The 23,850-nt window shown below is 41.0% G+C and overlaps 1 pseudogene; it reads left to right on the top strand.

Moving 5' to 3' along the window:
• Positions 1 to 866: 866 nt before the first annotated feature.
• LOC110496788 lies at positions 867 to 22,073 on the top strand (annotated as a pseudogene).
• The last annotated feature ends 1,777 nt before the right edge of the window (positions 22,074 to 23,850 follow it).

Genomic DNA, 23,850 nt, shown 5'->3' with positions numbered 1-23,850 from the left:
GAACTTGCCACGACACAACATACATGTGAGTTTGGCTTTTAAGACTTCAACTAAGTTTTTATTTCATGAGAACTTGCAGTGTTGCGCGTGTGGTCACTGAGTCAGTTTTACCATCGCGATGCTAACTACACCTTGGAATTAACTGGGAAGTTGGCAACTAAAATACCTAGATAAAAATACAAGAGCTACAATGTCTTTCAGGCAAATGAAACACATAAAGTATTCAAGGGGTTGTACATGTTAGCCCCCCCCCCCCCCCCCCCCCCCAACTTGTTTCTACTGTCATTAGCACGCTGATACATGATGTGTCACCCACATTAAAACATAATAATACAAATTGCAGTTTTTAATGGGTCCCTACACAGAATCGGCTCTTGCACAATGACAACTAATTGGAGACAGATTTTTATGGGTGGCCGTGTCCCTACCAATGTGACATATGAATGGGTGATTTAAGTGCTAGGCCCCAGCAAAAGGTCACCAATCCTTCACAGCAGCCTGGTGATGAGGCCTTGGGTAAGGTCCTGCACCGTAGGTCAATTTTCACATGCAATTAAATAGCTTCCTTTATGGATTATAAATTAAAAGTGATTTGAGAAGCTGTTTGATTTACTGTTGCTGTTAGTGCCCCTGGGTTGAATTCAGAAGGGTGCAATGTTCTGAAGGTTGCAGATAGAAATGTATTGAATAGAGCTGACAAGTTTCTTTATTCTACATGACAGAGAAGTATGTCTGTAATACAGAATTTATTTTTATATCAAAGTTCCATGATGTCTTAATGAGCACCATCCTGGTTCGATGATGTGATTTGATCACGTGTGCATGTTTTGTGATTGGTTCTTCCATCTACCTGTCATTCAGTTGCCATGGCAGAGCGGGTGCTGGTGATTGGCAGTGGTGGGTGGAAAAACACCCTGGCATTGAAGCTGGCACAGTCCCCACACATCCAGGGGGTCCTGGTTGCACCAGGGAATGCTGGCACCGACAACAGTGGAAAGATCTCCAACTCTGGTGAGAGGGACACGCATAACGGTTTTGCATATCATGATCTGTCTGGGGTCTTTTATGATCACCTGACATGACCAGGAATCGTATGATCTAGTAAAACTATTAGCCACTCCGTTGCATCTGAAATTTGTGTCCCCCCCCCCCCCCTTCTGCATAGAGGTGTCTGTGAGTAACCACACCATCCTGGCTCAGTTCTGTAAGGAGCATAGCGTGGGGCTGGTGGTGGTAGGGCCCGAGGTGCCTCCGGCAGCAGGTGAGTGGCACACATCCTTATCTTCCCCATTTCATATTCAGCCTTCTGAAACAGTACAGGTACAAAGGAATTGCCAAGTTTCCAGTCATCTTAAATAAGAATTTGTTATTAATTGCCTTTAAATGTATAATTATTATCAATGCACTATATGCACAATACAATACAATGCACAATACATATAATTATTTTCCTTTTCTCCCATTCTCTGGTCCCTTTCTCCCTCGTTCTAATCTCATCTGCACCCCCCCAGGCATGGTAGATGACCTGCAAGCGGCGGGGGTCCAGTGTTTCGGCCCTTCGTGGAAGGCTGCCCAGTAGGAGGCAAGTAAGAGTTTCTCCAAGGCCTTTATGGACCGCCACGGCCTCCCCACAGCCCACTGGTGCTCCTTCACTGACCCCCAGGAGGCCTGCAGCTACATCCGCACGTTAGTACTGGGCAGTGCTAGGGGGGAGTGTTGGAGGGAGAGAGGTCATGTTCATTAGAGCACACCATAGGAAAATTATTTGCAACGGAAAAGTATTTCTAATTGGACTAGTCCAGGTAGTCTGTCCCAGTTTGAGTCTGCTCGCTGTGTGTCATCTTAACACTGTGTCATTGAATTTCTACCCATCTCCTGAACTGAAATATAATTAACCCCTGACCCCGGGGCCAGTTTTCCTGCTCTGGTGGTGAAGGCCAGTGGCCTGGCTGCAGGGAAGGGTGTCATTGTGGCCAAGGACCAGGAGGAAGCCTGCCAGGCTGTGCTGGACATAATGAAGGTATAGTTTCAAAGTGACCCAATGTCAGTTTAGCATTTCCCACCCTAATAGTTAAGGCTATGATTCCGAGAGGGTATGCTGTATCTGTGGGCACTCACAGTAGGTGGAGTAGAAAGGTTTGCATTAGAGGTTGACCGATTTAGGATTTTTCAACGCCTATACCGATTTATTGGAGGACCCAAAAAAAAATGATGCCTTTATTTTTTTATGTATATATATACAGTGCCTTGCGAAAGTATTCGGCCCCCTTGAACTTTGCGACCTTTTGCCACATTTCAGGCTTCAAACATAAAGATATAAAACTGTATTTTTTTGTGAAGAATCAACAACAAGTGGGACACAATCATGAAGTGGAACGACATTTATTGGATATTTCAAACTTTTTTAACAAATCAAAAACTGAAAAATTGGGCGTGCAAAATTATTCAGCCCCCTTAAGTTAATACTTTGTAGCGACACCTTTTGCTGCGATTACAGCTGTAAGTCGCTTGGGGTATGTCTCTATCAGTTTTGCACATCGAGAGACTGAAATTTTTTCCAATTCCTCCTTGCAAAACAGCTCGAGCTCAGTGAGGTTGGATGGAGAGCATTTGTGAACAGCAGTTTTCAGTTCTTTCCACGGATTCTCGATTGGATTCAGGTCTGGACTTTGACTTGGCCATTCTAACACCTGGATATGTTTATTTTTGAACCATTCCATTGTAGATTTTGCTTTATGTTTTGGATCATTGTCTTGTTGGAAGACAAATCTCTGTCCCAGTCTCAGGTCTTTTGCAGACTCCATCAGGTTTTCTTCCAGAATGGTCCTGTATTTGGCTCCATCCATCGTCCCATCAATTTTAACCATCTTCCCTGTCCCTGCTGAAGAAAAGCAGGCCCAAACCATGATGCTGCCATCACCATGTTTGACAGTGGGGATGGTGTGTTCAGCTGTGTGGCTTTTACGCCAAATATAACGTTTTGCATTGTTGCCAAAAAGTTCAATTTTGGTTTCATCTGACCAGAGCTCCTTCTTCCACGTTTGGTGTGTCTCCCAGGTGGCTTGTGGCAAACTTTAAACGACACTTTTTATGGAAATCTTTAAGAAATGGCTTTCTTCTTGCCACTCTTCCATAAAGGCCATATTTGTGCAATATATGACTGATTGTTGTCCTATGGACAGAGTCTCCCACCTCAGCTGTAGATCTCTGCAGTTCCTCCAGAGTGATCATGGGCCTCTTGGCTGCATCTCTGATCAGTCTTCTCCTTGTATGAGCTGAAAGTTTAGAGGGACGGCCAGGTCTTGGTAGATTTGCAGTGGTCTGATACTCCTTCCATTTCAATATTATTGCTTGCACAGTGCTCCTTGGGATGTTTAAAGCTTGGGAAATATTTTTGTATCCAAATCCGGCTTTAAACTTCTTCACAACAGTATCTCGGACCTGCCTGTTGTGTTCCTTGTTCTTCATGATGCTCTCTGCGCTTTTGACGGACCTCTGAGACTATCACAGTGCAGGTGCATTTATACGGAGACTTGATTACACACAGGTGGATTGTATTTATCATCATTAGTCATTTAGGTCAACATTGGATCATTCAGAGATCCTCACTGAACTTCTGGAGAGAGTTTGCTGCACTGAAAGTAAAGGGGCTGAATAATTTTGCACGCCCAATTTTTCAATTTTTGATTTGTTAAAAAAGTTTGAAATATCCAATAAATGTCGTTCCACTTCATGATTGTGTCCCACTTGTTGTTGATTCTTCACAAAAAAATACAGTTTATGTTTGAAGCCGGAAATGTGGCAAAAGGTCGCAAAGTTCAAGGGGGCCGAATACTTTCGCAAGGCACTGTATATGTATATGTATATGTGTGTGTAATAATGACAATTGCAACAATACTGAATTAACACTTTTTAATTTTTTTTTTTACTTAATATAATACATAAAATCAATTTAGTCTCAAATAAATAATAAAACATTCAATTTGGTTTAAATAATGCAAAAACACAGTGTTGGAGAAGAAAGCAAAAGTGCAATATGTGCCATGTAAAAAAGCTAACATTTAAGAGCCTTGCTCAGAACATATGAAAGCTGGTGGTTCCTTTTAACATGTGTCTTCAATATTAACAGTTAAGAAGTTTTAGGCTGTAGTTATTATAGGAATTTTGACGTTTCTATTATTTCTCTCTTATATCATTTGTATTTAATATACCTTTGACTATTGGATGTTCTTATAGGCACTTTAGTATTGCCAGGCTAATCTTGGGAGTTGATAGGCTTGAAGTCATAAACAGCGCGGTGCTTAAAGCATTGCTAAGAGCTGCTGGCGAACGAAGGAAAGTGCTGTTTGAATGAATGCTTACGAGCATGCTGCCGCCTACCACCGCTCAGTCAGACTGCTCTATCAGATCATAGACGTAATTATAATATAATAAACACACAGAAATACGAACCTTGGGTCATTAATATGGTCAAATCCGGGAAACTATCATTTCGAAAACAAAACGCTTATTCTTTCAGTGAAATACAGAACCGTTCCGTATTTTATCGAGCAGGTGGCAACCCTAAGTCTAAATATTGCTGTTACATTGCACAACCTTCAATGTTATGTCATAATTATGTAAAATTCTGGAAAATTAATGATGGTCTTTATTAGGAAGAAATGGTCTTCACACAGTTCGCAACGAGCCAGGCGGCCCAAACTGCAACATACAGTCATGGCCAAAAGTTTTGAGAATGACACAAATGTCTTTAGAAATGTTTGTCAGATGTTGCTATGGAATACTGAAGTATAATTACAAGCATTTCAATATTTGCTGTGTTGACCATTCTTTTTCAAGACCTCTGCAATCCACCCTGGCATGCTGTCAATTAACTTCTGTTAGCCCATTCTTGCATAATCAATGCTTGGAGTTTGTCCACCTGCCTCTTGAGGATGGACCACAAGTTCTCAATGTGATTAAGGTCTGGGGAGTTTCCTGGCCATGGACCCAAAATATTGATGTTTTGTTCCCTGAGCCACTTAGTTATCACTTTTGCCTTATGGCAAGGTGCTCCATCATTCTGGAAAAGGCATTGTTCGTCACCAAACTGTTCCTGGATGGTTGGGAGAAGTTGCTCTGTGAGAATGTTGGTACCATTCTTTATTCATGGCTGTGTTCTTAGGCAAAATTGTGAGTGGGCCACTCCCTTGGCTGAGAAGCAACCCCACACATGAATGGTCTCAGGATGCTTTACTGTTGGCATGACACAAGACTGATGGTAGCGATCACCTTGTCTTCTCTGGACAAGATTTTTCCCGGATGCCCCAAACAATCGGAAAGGGGATTCATCAGACAAATGACTTTACCCCGGTCCTCAGCAGTCCCTGTATCTTTTGCAGAATATCAGTCTGTTCCTGATGTTTTTCCTGGAGAGAAGTGGCTTCTTTGCTGCCCTTCTAGACACCAGGCCATCCTCAAAGTCTTTGCCTCACTGTGCGTACAGATTAGAGGTCGACCGAGTATGATTTTTCAACGCCGATACCGATTATTGGAGGACCAAAAGAGCCAATACCGATTAATCGGCCAATTTAATTTTTTATATGTAATAATGACAATTACAACAATACTGAATGAACACTTATTTTAAAACATCAATAAAATCAATTTAGCCTCAAATAAATAATGAAACATGTTCAATTTGGTTTAAATAATGCAAAAACAAATTGTTGGAGAAGAAAATAATATGTGCCATGTAAAAAAGCTAACGTTTAAGTTCCTTGCTCAGAACATGAGAACATATGAAAGTTGGTGGTTCCTTTTTAACATGAGACTTCAATATTCCAAGGTAAGAGGTTTTAGGTTGTAGTTAATATAGTATTTATAGGACTATTTCTCTCTATACCATTTGTATTTCATATACCTGTAACTATTGGATGTCCTTATAGGCACTATAGTATTGCCAGTGTAACAGTATAGCTTCCGTCCCCCTCCTTGCCCCTCCCTGGGCTTGAACCAGGAACACATCGACAACAGCCACACTTGAAGCATCGTTACCCATCGCTCCACAAAAGCCGCGGCCCTTGCAGCGCAAAGGGAATAACTACTCCAAATCTAAAAGCGAGTGACGTTTGAAACAGTATTAGCGCACACCCAGCTAACTAGCTAGCCATTTCACATTGGTTACACCAGCCATTAGGCTGATAGGCTTGAAGTCATAAACAGCGCTGTGCTTGCGAAGAGCTGCTGGCAAAACGCACGAAAGTGCTGTTTGAATGAATGATTACGGGCCTGCTGCTGCTTAGTCAGACTGCTCTATCAAATCAGACTTAATTATAACATAATAATACACAGAAATATGAGCCTTTGGTCATTAATATGATCGAATCCGGAAACTATCATTTCGAAAACAAAACGTTTATTATTTCAGTGAAATACGGAACCGTTCGGTATTTTATCTAACGGGTGGCATCCCTAAGTCTAAATATTCTTATTACATTGCACAACCTTCAATCTATGTCATAATTATGTACAATTCTGGCAAATTAGTTCGCAATGAGCCAGTCAGCCCAAACTTGCATATAGCCTGACTCTGCGTGCAATGAACGCAAGAGAAATGACACAATTTCACCTGGTTAATATTGCCTGTTAAACTGGATTAGTATTTATAACTAGTGATTATGATTGATTGTTTTTTATAAGATAAGTTTAATGCTAGCTAGCAATTTACATTGGCTTCTACTGCAGGCAGATTACTTGTGGAGTGCTATGGTTAGAGCGTTGGACTAGTTAACTGTGCGGTTGCAAGATTGGAACCCCTGAGCTGACAAGGTGAAATCTGTCATTCTGCCCCTGAACAAGGCAGTTAACCCACAGTTCCTAGGCAGTTATTGAAAATAAGAATGTGTTATTAACTTCTTGGTGTTAGGGGGCAGTATTTTCATTTTTGAAAAAAAAACGTTCCCGTTTTCAACGGGATATTTTGTCAGGAAAATATGCTTGAATATGCATATAATTGACAGCTTTGCATAGAAAACACTAACGTTTCCAAAACTGTAAAGATATTGTCTGTAGTATAACAGTATAACAGTATAACAGAACTATAAGAGTATAACAGAACTGATGTTGCAGGCGAAAGCCTGAGAAAAATCCAATCCGGAAGTGCCCCAGGTTTTGAAAGCGCTGCGTTCCAATGAGTCCCTATTGAGATGTGAATGTGCCATCAACGAGCTTACACTTTCTACGTATTCCACAAGGTGTCTACAGCATTGTGACCTAGTTTTACGCATTTCTGTTGAAGAATAGCCGTATGGGGGCACATTGCGTAAGTGGTCACATGGTGGCTCCGAGAGAGATTCTCGCGTAAAGTGCAGAGGTAGCCATTACTCCAATCGGTCCTAGAAAAAAAGGAATTGTCCAGACGGATATATTATCGAATAGATATTAGAAAAACACCTTGAGGATGGATTCTAAACAACGTTTGCCATGTTTGTCGATATTATGGAGCTAATTTTGAATATTTTTCGCTGTTGTGGTGACCGCAATTTCCGGGCGATTTCTCAGCCAAACGTGAAGAACAACGGAGCTATTTCGCCTACAAAAATAATATTTTGGGAAAAAAATGAACTTTGGCTGTCTACCTGGGAGTCTCGTGAGTGAAAACATCTGAAGTTCATCAAAGGTAAACTATTTAATTTGATTGCTTTTCTGATTTCCGTGACAAGTTTGCCTGCTGCTAGCAAGGCATAATGCTATGCTAGGCTATGATAAACTTACACAAATGCTTGTCTAGCGTTGGCTGTAAAGCATATTTTGAAAATCTGAGATGACAGGGTGATTAACAAAAGGCTAAGCTGTGTTCCAATATATTTCACTTGTGATTTTCATGAATAGGAATATTTTCTAGGAAGATTTATGTCCGTTGCGTTATGCTAATTAGTGTCAGATGATGATAACGGTCCCGTTCACGGGCTGGGCGTCACTACAAGTTAACTGACTTGTCTAGTTAAATAAAAGGTATAATTAAAAAAATAAAATAAAAATTGAAAAAGAAACGGAAATCGGCGCCCAAAAATACCGATTTCCGATTGTTATGAAAACTTGAAATCGGTCGACCTTCCATTTTCGTAAAAAATTTGCTCTGCCTAGAGTACCCCGCAAGTTCCCCCTCGTGTGCATTTTACTAGTAGTCCTATTATCTCATGAGTCTTCTCAGGTATACCCCGTGGATTGGCCAAGTACTCCTGGGGGTGCAAATTCCCCTGGTTGGAAACCACTGACGTAGGGGATGGGGGTTGTTTGACATGACAATTAGTATGTTTTTGTCATAACCCGGCTCATGGGAAGTGACAAAGAATTCTTATAAGAAACAGTGCACAAATAATAATCAATCATTTGGCTCTTTATTTAACCATCTTACATTTAAAACCTTATTCACAATTTTCGAATGAACAAATAACTTGCCACAGGTTAACCTCTCTGGGATCGTTCGGGATGCTAGCGTCCCACCTCGCCAACAGCCAGTGAAATTGCAGGGCTCCAAATTCAAACAACAGAAATCTCATAATTAAAATTCCTAAAACATACAAGTATTATACACCATTTTTAAAGATAAACCACAGTGTCCGATTTGAAAAAGGCTTTACGGTGAAAGCACACCATGCTAGGTCAGCGCCTAGCCACAGAAAACCATACAGCCATTTTCCAAAGAAGCAGAGGTGTCACAAGTCAGAAATAGCATTAAAATGAATTACTAACCTTTGATCTTCACTGGATGGCACTCCCAGGTCTCCATGTTAGACAAATGTTTGTTTTGTTTGATAAAGTTAATCTTTATGTCCAAATGCCTCCTTTTTGTTTGCGCGTTTAGTCCAGTAATCCAAAGAGTGGGCACAAAGTCCAGACGAAAAGTCAAAAATGTTCCATTTAAAGTTCGTAGAAACATGTCAAACGATGTATATAATCAATCTTTAGGGTGTTTAAAAAAAAAAAATATTCAACAATGTTTCAACCGGACAATACTGTTCTCATTAGAAAGGGAACGGAGCTCGCGCTCATGGTCACGCGCAATAAACAACTCATGGCTTTCAGCTGAGCCACTTACTCTGAGTGCTCTTATTCTCTCCTCTTTCACAATAGAAGCCTAAAACAACTTCTAATGCCTGTTGACATCTACTGGAAGCATTAGGAAGTGCAATCTGACCCCACAGACACAGGATATTGGATAGGCAATCACTTAATTGCCTACCGGCTGTAAACTGTTAGTCTTAGCGACCATTCCACAGGTGCATGTTCATTAATGGTTTATGGTTCAAGCATGGGAAATACTGTTTAAACCCTTTACAATGAAGATCTGTGAAGCTATTTGGATTTTTACGAATTATCATTGAAAGACAGGGTCCTGAAAAAGTTTTTTTCTTTTTTTTGCTGAGTTTATATTCAATGTGCGGGACAAAATGGAGGCTATGATTAAAAAGTTGGAGCACTTCTCTGTCTGCATTAACAAGGACCACACACACAGGTCTTTCCATCATTGTATGATTTGTGTGTGCAAATGAACTCAAGCTTACGGACAATGTCAAACATGACATAGCGAAGCACCCGAGTGAGTTGGGTGCACAATTACGTAGGTACTTTCCTGAAACGGATGACAAAAACAACTGGATTCGTTATCCCTTTCATGCCCTACCTCCAGTCCACTTACCAATATCTGAACAAGAGCCTCATTGAAATAGCAACAAGCAGTTCAGTGAAAATTGAATTTAAATCAGAAATCACTGCCTGATTTCTGGATTGGGATGCACTCAGAGTATCCTGCCTTGGCAAATCGCGCTGTTAACTTCTTGGTGACAGGGGGCAGTATTTTCACGTCCGGATGAAATGCATGCCCAAATTCAACTGCCTGCTACTCATCCCGAGAAGATAAGATATGCATATATTAGTAGATTTGGATAGGAAACATTCTGAAGTTTCTAAAACTGTTTGAATCATGTCTGTGAGTATGACAGAACTTATTTCGCAGGCGAAACCCCGAGGACAAACCATTCAGATTTTAATTTTTTTAGGTCACTCTTTTCAATGAGACTTCATTGGGAATCCAGATTTCTAAGGGACCTTCTTGCAGTTCTTATCACTTCCACTTATCACTTATCACTTTATCACTTTAGAAATTGGTTGAGATTATTCCTTTGTGTAATGATGAAGTACGGTCATCTTGAACGAGGGTCACTTGAAGTGTACTGTTAGATAGAGGCGCGTGGCCAGAAAGCATGCTTCAGTTTGTTTTCTTCCTGTATTGAACACAGATCATCCCGTCTTCAATTTTATTGATTATTTACGTAAAAAAATACCTAAAGTTGAATTACAAAAGTAGTTTGTTAGTCTTTCCCCTTTCTGGTTGGCTTATTTATCCTCTTCTGTGTTCATGTACTGACAGAATAACACAGTCTATCCTCTTTTGATTGTCACCAAAATGGTATCTGTGGGTTTACCTCAGTTCAGCAGTTTTCATAAGACTGTAGCTCGGCCTTGAATTTTGTTATTTTGGGGGAGATGAGGTGTCACTTACGCACACTCACTAGACTGTGTGTGTGTATATGTATGTATATATATATATATATATATCTCAGACTATATATGTGCACATACCGACACAACACAAACGCGCGCAGTTTTAAAAATTTATTTTACTCTTACCTATCCTGATGATGCCTAGTCACTTTACCCTGCCTTTATGTACATATCTACCGCAAATACCTTGTACCTCTGCACGTTGATCTGGTACTCTTTTTTAAAAAGCTCCATTCTTGTGTACTTTATTTTATTTGTTTTGCGTTTTATAAAAAATAAAATAGTATTTTTAAACTCTGCATCGTTGGGAAGGGCTGGTAAGCAAGCATTTCTACACCTGTTGTATTCGGCGCAACTCGACAAATCCATTTCAAAGATAAGGTGTGTGTGGTGTGTGTGTGGTGTGTGTGGTGTGTGTGTTGCAGGACAAAATGTTAGTCTCTGCCGGGGAGACTGTGGTGGTGGAGGAACTGCTGGACGTAGAAGAAGTGTCTGAGTGTCCGTACCTCTTTTCTTGTGAAATACCAACGTGTACATGCACAGTGGGCAGCATTTTTGTCACGCAAAATAGCACAGTTCTGGGCAAAGAATATATTGGATCATCATGTTATGGTTATTTTGCTCACTGCCATTTGCTTGTGCAAAATGTCAGCCAAAATGTACCCTGACAACAATTCAATATGCGGTTCCATTATTGCCATTTACTAACTACTTACTCGCTCTGTCTCTCTCTCTCCTTCCCTGTGTAGTGTCTGTGTTTCAGTGATGGCTACACTGTGTCCCCCATGCCCCCGGCCCAGGACCACAAAAGCCTGCAGGATGGGGACCTGGGCCCCAACACTGGCAGCATGGGGGCCTACTGCCCCACCCCTCAGGTACACACACACTTGACAACCACCGACCATTGTCTCACATTGCTCAGAATGTGCACAGAGAGAGATTCCTACACAACTTGCTATTGTTTGTCCTCTGTCTGTCAATCAAACGTCCATTTGTGTCCAGGTGTCTCAGGAGCTTTTGCAGCAGATCAGAGAGACTGTCCTGCAGAAGACTGTGGATGTTATGAAGGAGGAGGGTGCCCCCAATGTGGGTGAGTAATGAACTGCAGGCAGCACTGGTTATTGAGTGAAAATTAAAGGGGTGTGAAATCTTGTCCTTTCTCTCTTTTATTTGTCTCACTCGCTCATTTATGTGTTATCCTCTCTCAGGTGTGCTGTACGCTGGGCTGATGTTGACCAAGCAGGGGCCAAAGGTCCTGGAGTTCAACTGTCGCTTCGGCGATCCAGAGAGTCAGGTTGGTCAACTGTGTTTGTGAGCATGTGTTATTGGTATATGCCACTGCTCTATGTTATCAGCTCTCTGATGATAAGTCAAGTTCTGCACTTGCACTCCACTAATGGTTAAATTTAAGAATAATGGAGGATGAACTGGTCCTTAATCTGTGCCTATTAGGACAACTCTGATCTTGCCTGAATCATGTTCAATTGGGCAAACTGTACCTAAACATTTTGCAGTGGGAAAACGGAAATTCCAGTATTACATCCCTGTTTCACTCTGAATCAAAATATTTTCTTCCTACTGAATGTGACCCTGTTCCAGGTGCTGATGCCCTTGCTGAAGAGTGACCTGTACGAGGTGCTCCAGAGCACTCTGCAGGGAAAGTTGGCATCCATCGCCCCTGTGTGGCACCAGGACAGATCTGCAGTTACTGTGGTCATGGCCAGCCCTGGCTACCCTGGCTCCTATAAGAAAGGTGTTGCAATCCCAGGTAGGTACGCTTCTGTCAATCTCTACTCAACTGGCGTGTATTCATTAGTAACACCGTTGCAAAGCATTTCCAATGGACAAGTTCAGGTAGGTCCCTCCACGTTTCACTCCGTTTGCCTCTGTTTTCTTTGGTATGGTTCCCTTTCGATATTCCCGTTTGGAACAGAACTACTGTTAGTCGAAACTGATACTGAACAACAGACCTATCAACTAATTAAATAACTTCAACCAGGTTTCAATCCAACATTTAATGCGAGTAAAGTACATGTTGGATAAAAAATGTCACAACGGGCCTGATGGAAATGGCACATTTGTCAGTGAACTTTCCAAATGTCGGCAAACTAAATTCTGTGGTAGGATACTCTTGTGTCGGTAAAATGTATTACGTGAGAAATGGTGGTGGAAATGCTTTTATGTGAAAATTTCGATATAATAACCATATCTTGGTGACACACGATAGGTCGGGGGGGGGGGGGTGGGTGTGACAGGAGAAAAAATATATATAGTTGAAGTCGAAAGCTTACATACACATAGGTTGGAGTCATTAAATTTGTTTTTCAACCACTCCACAAATGTCTTGTTAACAAACTATAGTTTTGGCAAGTCGGTTAGGACATCTACTTTGTGCATGACAAGTCATTTTTCCAACATTTGTTTAAAGACAGATTATTTCACTATCACAATTCCAGTGGGTCAAACGTTTACATACACTAAGTTGACTGTGCCTTTAAACAGCTTGGAAAATTCCAGAAAATTATGTCCATGGCTTTAGATAGGCTAATTGACATCATTTGAGTCAATTTGAAGTGTACCTGTGGATGTATTTCAAGGCCTACGTTCAAGCTCAGTCTTTCTTTGCTTGACATCATGGGAAAATCAAAAGAAATCAGCCAAGACCTCAGAAGAAAAAATGGTTAATCCTTGGGAGCAATTTCCAAATTCCTGAAGGTACCACGTTCATCTGTACAAACGATAGTACGCAACTATAAACACCATGGGACCACGCAGCCTTCATACCGCTCAGGAAGGAGACGTGTTCTGTCTCCTAGAGATGAACATACTTTCGTGCGAAAAGTGCAAATCAATCCCAGAACAACAGCAAATGACCTTGTGAAATGCTGGATGAAACGGGTACAGAAATATCTATATCCGCAGTAAAACGAGTCCCATATCGACATAACTTGAAAGGCCGCTCAGCAAGGAAGAAGCCACTGCTCCCAAACCGCCATTAAAAAAGCCAGACTACGGTTTGCAACTGCACATGGGGACCAAGATTGTACTTTTTGGAGAAATGTCCTCTGGTCTGATGAAACAAAAATAGAACTGTTTGGCCATAATGACTATTGTTATGTTTGGAGAAAAAATGGGGAGGCTTGCAAGCCGAAGAACACCATCCCAACCGTGAAGAACAGGGGTGGCAGCATCATGTTGTGGGGGTGCTTTGCTACAGGAGGAACGGATGTACTTTGCAAAATAGATGGCATCATGAGGTAGGAACATTTTGTGGATATATTGAAGCAACATCTCAAGACATCAGTCAGGAAGTTAAAGCTTGGTCGCAAATGGGTCTTCCAAATGGACAATGACCCCAAGCATACTTCCGAAGTTGTGGCAAAATGGCTTAAGGACTACAGAGTCAAGGTATTGGAGTGGCCATCACAAAGCCCTGACCTCATATCTAAAGACAATTTGTGGGCAGTACTGAAAAAGCGTGTGCGAGAAAGGAGTTAGCAGTTACACCAGCTCTGTCAGGAGGAATGGGCCAAAATTCACCCAACTTATTGTGGGAGGCTACTCTAAACGTTTGACCCAAGTTAAACAATTTAAAGGCAATGCTACCAAATACTAATTGAGTGTATGTAAACTTCTGACCCCCTGGGAATGTGATGGAAGAAATAAAAGCCGACATAAATCATTCTCTTCTATTGTTCTGACATTTCACATTCTTAAAATAAAGTGGTGATCCTAAGACGGAATTTTTACTAGTGTTAAATGTCAGGAATTGTGAACACTGAGTTTAAATGTATTTGGCTAAGGTGTATGTAAACTTCCGACTTCAACTGTATGTACACTCACAAACGCTACCGTTCAAAAGTTTGGGGTCACTTTGAAATGTCCTGGTTTGTCCATTAAAATAACATCAAATTGATCAGAAATACAGTGTAGACATTGTTCTTGTTGTAAATTTACTGTTGTAGCTGGAAACGGCAGATTTTTTTTTCTGAATATCTACATGGGCATACAGAGGCCCATTAGCAGCAACCATCACTCCTGTGTTCCAATGGCACATTGTGTTAATTAATCCAAGTTTATCATTTTAAAAGGCTAATTGATCATTTGAAAAACGGTTTGCAATTATGTTAGCACAGCTGTAAACAAAACTATTCTGATTTAAAGAAGCAATAAAACTGGCCTAGTTAGAGTAGTTTAGACTAGTTGAGTAGCTGGAGCATCAGTATTTGTGGGTTTGATTACAGGCTCAAAATGGCCAGAAGCAAAGCACTTTCTTCTGAAACTCGTCAGTCTTTTCTTGTTCTGAGAAATTAAGGCTATTCCATGCGAGAAATTGCCAAGAAACTGAAGTTGTGCTGTGTACTACTCCCTTCACAGAACAGAGCAAATTGTCTCTAACCAGAATGGAAAGAGTGAGAGGCCCCAGAAACAGACACCTCACAAGTCCTCAACTAGCAGCTTCATTAAACAGTACCCACAAAACACCAGTCTCAACATGAACAGTGAAGAGGTGACTCCGGGATGTGGGCCTTCTAGGCAGTTACAAAGAAAAAGCCATATCTCAGACTGGCCAATGAATAGAAAAGATTAAGATGGACAAAAGAACATAGACAATGGACAGAGGAACTCTGCCTAGAAGGCCAGCATCCCGGAGTCGCCTCTTCACTGTTGATGCTGAGACGAGTGTTTTGTGGGTACTGTTTCATGAAGCTGCCAGTTGAGGACTTGTGAGGCGTCTGTTTCTCAAACTAGACAACTGCTTGAGCTGCTGTTCCTCTAATAGAATATTAAAACGTTTTGTGGAGCTCCTGCGCCTCTATAAACCGTACCAGCGGCCAAAATTAGTATCGAACCGGCGGGGCCTCCCGGGTGGTGCAGTGGCTAAGGGTGCTGTACTGCAGCGCCAGCTGTGCCACCAGCGACTGTGGCGGGCCGGGCACAGTGCACGCTAACCAAGGTTGCCAGGTGCACGGTGTTTCCTCCGACACATTGGTGCAGCTGGCTTCAGGGTTGGCTGTGTTAAGAAGCAGTGCGGCTTGGTTGGGTTGTGTATCAGAGGACGCATGACTTTCAACCTTTGTCTCTCCCGAGCCCGTATGGGAGTTGTAGCGATGAGACAAGATAGTAGCTACAAACAATTGGATACCACGAAATTGGGGAGAAAAAGGGTTCAAATTCAACAACAACAATAAAGTAAAAAAAAAAAAAAAGAGTATCGTTAGTCCAGGACTTATTAGTCCAGCACTAATAAGTAATTAGGTAGACCTATTGTGATGTTTCCATTGGATCAGAGCATGCCATTTTTCTCTCTTTAAAAAAATGTGAGACGCATGGTGATGCGGTACAGAGCTCGACTTGGCCTCTGCATGCCTCTTGAGGCTCCGCAATTGCGTCACATCCTCCATATGGAGCCTCTGACCACATCAGATCAAGCATAAATGGGCTTTTAGTCTAGGCCTCCGCAATCGATTAGTTCACTGAGATGGGCGAAAAAATATGCGTGTTACTGCTCGACTTAAATTATCTTGGTCGTCCAACAGCCTAACGACCAAACAATCTACCAGTCGACTAATTGGGGTCAGCCCTAAACTGTTGTTGGTATTTACTTCATATTAAATGTGTGTGTGAGCTGCACTGTATGTCCCACCCAGACGCATCTCGTTGGATCATCCCCCCTGTGTTCTCGTGGCTCCAGGTGGAGGGGAGCTTGTGCGAGGAGGAGATGGGGCGCACCTTCAACTGTGGCCTTGGGGCTGTAATGGTGGTGGCCTTTCCGGACGCCCAGAGGGTTCTCAGGCAGCTCCAAGCCAATGAGGATGCGTGGATCGTGGGCTCGTTGGTCCACAAGCAGCCTGGTGAGAGACCAGCTAAAGCATGGGTAGTGAAACACTTATAACAATGCTACAGGAATTATGGATTCTGTATACTCACAGACCGATAAGGAAACTGATTCTAATCTGGTTAATGATGAAATGCTCTTCAGATGTTCACATTTAAATGTACATTTTTAATTGATGGGTTCAAACGCGCACGCATGCACACACAGATAAGACTCTCTCAGCGCTTAGTGGTATTCATCTTTGTCATTTTACTGAGTTTTGTTTGTGGGAAGGGGCCGAGCCGGTGGTGATCAGGAACCTGATCCCTGTGTAGTAAACCTGGGGCCCATGCAGAACGGAGCGTCACAAGGGGATAGCAGCGGCAACGCCCCCCGCAAGAGGGCCAGGGTGGGCGTCCTCATCTCAGGCACAGGTTAGAGTGTTGTGTATGATGTGTTTGTCACTGTATCTGAAATTTAAAACCCTGACAAGGGTCAACAGATATGTATACAATTTTCTTATTGCAAGCAAACGTCATGTTCAAGCAATGCGTGCGCATGCTCTCAACAAATCCCTGTAGCAGAATTGGCTATATACTGATGTTGGCACCAGGGTTGGCAGGTTAAGCAAGCATTTCTAGCCCCAGGAAATACCATGGTGACCGCGGGACAGTTTAGAAGTAGCCCAAAAACTCGCAACCCGTGTCCAATATATTTTCACAAAGTAGTCTAATGGCAACCCTGCTTGTGATCTTGATAAACTTCGCTGTGAGTGATGAACATAAAAACACAAGACTGATGGCTATAGCTATGCTCAAGTAGTGCCTTCAGAAAGTATTCACGCTCCTTGACATTTTCTACATTTTGTTGTTACCGCCTGAATTTAAAATGGATTCAATTTATATTTTGTCATTGGCTACACACAATAATACCTCATGTCAGTGTAATTTCAGATGGATTTATCTATCTCAAATTAATAAAAAATGAAAAGCTGAAATGTTTTGAGTCAAGTGATCAACTCCTTTTCTAATGGCAAGCCTGAATAAGCAATAGTGTTTAACATGTTTTTTTTAAATGAGCAACTTCTCAATAAACCACATACAGCGCATTCAAAGTATTAAGGCCCCTTGACTTTTTCCACATTTTGTTACGTTACAGCCTTATTCTAATATGGATTAAATCGTTTTCCCCCTCAATCTACACACACTACCCCATAATGACAAAGCAAAAACTAGTTTTTAGATATGCTTGCTACTAAGAAAATACTGAAATCACATTTACATAACTATTCAGACCCTTTACTCAGTTCAGCAATTACAGCCTCGAGTCTTCTTGGGTATGACATTACAAGCTCTGTATTTGGGGACATTTTTCTCTGCAGATCCTCACAAGCTAAGTCAGATTGGATGGGGAGCATTGCTGCACAGCTATTTTCAGGTTTCTCCAGAGATGTTCAATCGGGTTCAAGTCTGGGCTTTGGCTGGGCCACCCAAGGACATTTAGAGACGTGTCCCGAAGCCACTCCTGCGTTGTCTTGGCTGTGTGCTTAAGGTTGTTGTCCTGTTGGAAGGTGAACCTTCACCCCAGTCTGAGGTGCTCAGCGCTCTGGAGTCGGTTTTCATCAAGGATCTCTCTGTACTTTGCCATTCATCTGTTTGACCAGGCCACAGATACCAACAGAGATGTTTTTATCTTGGGGGATTTTAATATAAATTGAAAGGATCACAATAATTTGAATAGAACAAAATTGATGAGATATGCTAAGAACTGTGGTTTGAAACAAATGGTTAATGGTACTACTAGATCTTCAATTAAGTTGGGTCATCGTTCAGACACATGCATTGATCTGATTTTCTCTAATATACCATTGCAATGCTTAAAAGCCAGATCAATGCCAGTGGGCTGGACAGACCATAATATTGTGACCATAACCATGAACACCAAGGTTCCAAAGAAACCCCCTAGGATTGTGGTCAAAATAAATTTTAAAACATTTAATCATGAGTTATGTCTAAATGATTTAGCTGCTGTACCCTGGGAGCTGATTTATCTAGAGGATGATTTAAATCACGTTACATAATGTTTTATTGATTTGCTCACTGAGGTAATGGACTATCATGCCCCTATAAGAAAGAGAACAGTTGGTGCCCGTCCATCTCCATGGATTGATGATGAACTGGGTGAAGCTTTTTCTCAAAGAAATATGGCAAAAGTCTTAGCAGCCAAGTCAAAATTAGAAATTGATGAACAGAATTATAGAACATTACGTAATTATGCAGTTAAATTGAATCGAAGGAAAAAAAAGTTATTTTACAACAATGCTTTTACTGATTGTAAAAATGATTCTAAAAAGGTATGGAACACAGTTAAGGGCTTACTTGGTACATCTATCTCATCATGCCCATCTAGTGTGGAGGTTGACGGGAGAATAATAACAAAACCAGTTGATATTGCCAATCATTTTGCAGATTTTTTTTACACTGAAAATTAAATTACTATGCAACAATGTAGACATAAATTCTTCCAAACAAGCTATTGTCCAATGGATTGATGATCATATTATGAGCAATAAGATCTGCTCTTTTAGTCTACAAATGGTGTCAGTGGAGGAGGTGTTAAACCTATTGAAGTCATTACCTGATGGTAAATCTACAGGTTATGGTCTTATGGACAATTTTTTGCTTCGCTGTGCTGCTCCCCAGATTGCAGTTCCACTGAGATACATATTTAATTGGTCACTGGAAAAGGGGTTGTTTTGCAAATGTATGGAAGCATGCGAAACTGTGTCCTATTCCGAAAGACTGCAAAGAACCCATTACTCCTGCCAATAGTCGACCAATTAGTCTACTCCCTACACTCAGTAAGATATTGAAGGGTATTGTGAGTAGATGTTACGGTGAGTGAATGAGGACCCAAAAGCGAACTAACTTAAACAGAGCTTCTTTAATAACCAAACAAAACGTAGGCTCAGATGGACCGGCAGGTTCCGACAGGACAAGGTTACAGCAAACATGACGATAGTCTGGTTCAGGCATGAAACACAACCAACAAGAATCCGACAAGGACAGGAACAAAAACAGAGAGAGATATAGGGGACTAATCAGAGGGAAAAAGGGAACAGGTGGGAAAAGGGGTGACGAGGTAGTCAGGAGGAGACAAGGAACAGCTGGGGGAAAGCGGGGGAGAAAAGGTAACCTAATACGACCAGCAGAGGGAGACAGGGTGAAAGGAAAGGACAGAAAGACACAACATGACAATACATGACAGTAGACAAATGTGGCAGTATATGGAAAAGAATGATCTGATTACAGCCAATCAGCATGCTTATCGCAAAAACCATTCCACTACCACTGCATTGGTTGACATGACTGACCAGTGGCTCAATGCTATGGATAATGGCAGGTTTGTAGGTGTACTATTTTTAGATTTCAGTGCAGCATTTGATTTAGTGGATCATGAAATTATTTTGACAGAATTATGGCTTGGTTTGTGTTCTGACATGCACTGTCAAATGTTGGACCTTTTTTATAGAGACAGGTATGTGTAGATATGGAATTTCAGTGTGTTTGTAGTAATTTTGCTGAAATTTCTAAACCTGTTTTTTGCTTTGTCATTGAGGTATTGTGTGTAGATTGAGGGGGAAGAAATTATTTCATCCATTAAAGAACAAGGCTGTAATGAAACAATTTGGAAAAAGTTAAGGTCTCTGAATACTCTCCCGAAATGCACTGTACATACAATTATCTGTAAGGTCCCTCAGTCGAGCAGTGAATTTCAAACACCGATTTAACCACACAGACCAGTGAGGTTTTCCTCGCAAAGAATGGTATCTATTGGTAGATGGAAAAAAAAGCAGATATTGAATATCCCTTTGAGCATGGTGAAGTTATTAATTTCACTTTGGATTGTGTATCAATACGCCAATTCACTATAAAGATAGCGGCGTCCTTTGACGGAGAGGAAGAAAACTGCTCACGGATTTCAGCAAGAGGCCAATGGTGACTTAAAAACGGTTAGAATTTAATGGCTGTGATGGGAGAACTGAGGATGGATCAACATTGTAGTTACTCCACAATACTAACCTAATTGACAAAGTGCAAATAAGGAAGCATGTACAGAATAAAAATATTCCAAAGGCACTAAAGTACTGCAAAAAATGTTGCAAAGAAATACAACTTTTTCTCCTGAATACAAAGTGCTATGTTTGGACAATCAATTCAACACACGGAGTACCACTCTCCCATATTTTGAAGCATATTGGTACCCATGTTATGGGTATGCTTGTAATTGTTAAGGACTGGGGAGTTTTTCAGGATAAAAAGAAATGGAATGGATCTAAGCACAGGCAAAATCGTAGAGGAAAACCTGGTGGCTTTCCACCAGACACTGAAAGATAAAATCACCTTTCAGCAGAACAATAACCAAAAACACAAGGCCAAATCTACACTGGCTTGCTTACCAAAGGGTTTCCAACCTTTTTAGAGCATGACAGCTACTTTCAAATCTGTCCTAAGCTACTTTTTTGAGAGGGGTGGTTTAAATGGGCACTTTCTCTCCTCCTCCCACCTGTAACTCTTCCCTGGGTCCTTGGTGTACAAGAGAAAGTAATGCAATGTTTTCCGTCAATATACCTGGTAAAATAATGGTTAATAAACAACTCTAAGGGGGGCCCTATAAAATCCCAGATCCCCCCCACCCCCAATTTTTTCTTATATTTTCCCAAATTATTTTCTCACTTTATTAATCACTCTTAAAATTACAATTGTTCATGGAGAACAACGCAGTTCGATATTCTGAGTCCATGTCGATGCTTAAATAAAAAAAATACAACCTATTTCCCCTTTTTAAATTGCGCATCTGGCCTCTTTTTATTACACATTTAGAAAGTGAGGAATGTGCCAGTTTAGCGACGGTCTGTGCTGTTCATGTCATGACAGTTTGCAAATAAAGTACAAATTATATATTTACTCATGATATACTTCTGCCAGGTAAGCCTACTTTGCAGTTAATTGAGAAGGTTTTGGGGAAAGTATTTCTGTCAACCCACAAGACAGTTATCACATAAACTTGGAGCACATGGAGCGATAAACAAACACACGAATCCACACAGACCGATGCAAATCATTTGCATATGCTGTGTTTGGCTTTTTAAGCCAATAGTGGCAAACCAGCGGTGGGATAATGTCAATGTTGCGTTCATTAGATAGTAACTGTGAGCTTGCGGTGCCTGAGTTGTTTGCGGTGGAACGTGAAAATTGCATCTACTTTAAGAATTGTTTGGCGAGCTACTCCTAGGTGGGCTGCGAGCTACTGGTGGCTCGCGATTGACCTGTTAGGGACCCCTGCTGTAGTCCATTGTTAAAGGGATAGTTCACCCAAATTTCAACAGATGGTCGTTACTGTGAAAGTTGTCTAAGTAGAGCCTACGTGTAGAATTGCAGTTAAGTGGATACTAGTGCCCCATAGCTAATTGCAGTTAAGTTTTTAATCTGTATACCAGTGTGCACTGCCTTAAGTGTGTGTGTGTGTGTCAGGCACCAACCTGCAGGCACTGATGGAGCAGGCCAAGAGAACGTCCAGCTCAGCAGAAATCGTGGTGGTAATCTCCAACCGGCCGGGGGTCTTTGGCCTCAAAAGAGCCTCTTTGGCCATCAGATCCTGCCTCCGCTCACCAATACTAACCATAACCAGATGTTATAAAAATTAGCTCGGATCAGATCTTAAAGCCAAACTTATCCTGTGTTTCCTGGTCCACTGCAGAACATGGTTGAACATTTTTTATTTTTCGAAAAATTGATGCACATTTAGTTTGTTATCCATAGCTTGAGATCGAAAAGGCTTTATTTAGAAACCCCTCACCCCTAGGGTTAAGCACAAGCTCGGATTTCTCTGATACAGGTTTACATTAGGTGGAATTCTAGCCATATCGCCTACACCTATCCAGTCCTTTCAGATACAGTGGGGCAAAAAAGTATTTAGTCAGTCACCAATTGTGCAAGTTCTCCCACTTAAAAAGATGAGAGGCCTGTAATTTTCATCATAGGTACACTTCAACTATGACAGACAAAATGATGAGAAGAAAAATCCAGAAAATCACATTGTAGGATTTTTTATTAATTTATTTGCAAATTCTGATTTTGTCTGTCATAGTTGAAGTGTACCTATGATGAAAATTACAGGCCTCTCATCTTTTTAAGTGGGAGAACTTGCACAATTGGTGGCTGACTAAATACTTTATTGCCCCACTGTACTAAAAAAAAAAACGGGGCAGAATGCTTCAGGAAACAGCGCCTCAGCAGTGGAAAGGTCAGCTAGCAAGTCATTGTCATTTTATAACAGGTGGTGATAAACAGAAATAAGGGAGTACTAACTAACTCTCATAGTGGTAGATGTGAGTTTCTCTTTCAAATAATCCTCTGACCTTGTACAGTCGTGGCCAAAAGTTTGGAGGATGACACAAATATTAATTTTCAAGTGCTGCCTCAGTGACTTTAGATATTTTTGTCAGATGTTACTATGGAATACTGAAGTATAATTTCAATCGTTTCATAAGTGTCAAAGGCTTTTATTGACAATTACATGAAGTTGATACAAAGAGTCAATATTTTCAGTGTTGACCCTTCTTTTTCAAGACCTCTGCATTCCACAGAGTCTTCATCTTCAATCTTCATAACGTTCTGGAGTATATGCAAATTGCCATCATACAAACTGAGACAGCAGACTTTGTGAAAATGAATATTTGTGTCATTCTCTCAACTGTTCACAGATAATGGCAAACATTTTCCCAAGCAAGCTACTGATAGTGCAACCTTAAGTAACAGTACAGATGAAGATGTACAGTAGGCCTGATAATTTTTCCATCTCACTGTAGAAATTCTTGTTAAACTAATTTAGGTTGGAACTGTTGCTGTTAAAATACAATAATTGTTATTCTTAACTGGAATAAAGATGCTTTTTGAGGCAAACACACTCACACAGTTCTGGGTTTTTCATCTACAACAGGAAGCGGTCGCATGACTGAGAAGGCAGTAGATGTTCTGGTTCAGTTTGGCACCACATACATATGTGAGTCAGGGTTCTTAACTCTGACATACTTATAAAATAAATAAGTACAGAAACATTTAAGGCTGAGCATGACCTCAGTGTTGCAGGGTCAAAAACAGTCCAGAATAGACCGTACAGATAAAAAAAATGATCAGGCCTACTGTACATCTTACTGTAGAAAGAAAGTCTAGTTTGGAACTATTGCTGTTAAAATACAATCAATAATTTTCATTCTGAACTGGAATAAACTGATTGATCACATTGTTGGATTTGACATTTTGAACATTGAGATTAAATTAATAGATAAATAAATTATAGAATCAAAGGAGAAAGTTAAGGGTTCCCTGTAGAAGGACAGATAGCTGTGGAATGTGTTGGGGGACAGGAGCAGAGCACCATGTTGATACAGGAAAGACAGATGGACATCTGTGGATTAGATG

This window comes from Oncorhynchus mykiss, chromosome 18 (assembly GCF_013265735.2).
Source record: "Oncorhynchus mykiss isolate Arlee chromosome 18, USDA_OmykA_1.1, whole genome shotgun sequence".
In the NCBI taxonomy this organism is placed as follows: Eukaryota; Metazoa; Chordata; class Actinopteri; order Salmoniformes; family Salmonidae; genus Oncorhynchus; species Oncorhynchus mykiss.
Note: the sequence above shows the minus strand (reverse complement) of the source record. Positions and strands in the feature narration are given on the sequence as shown.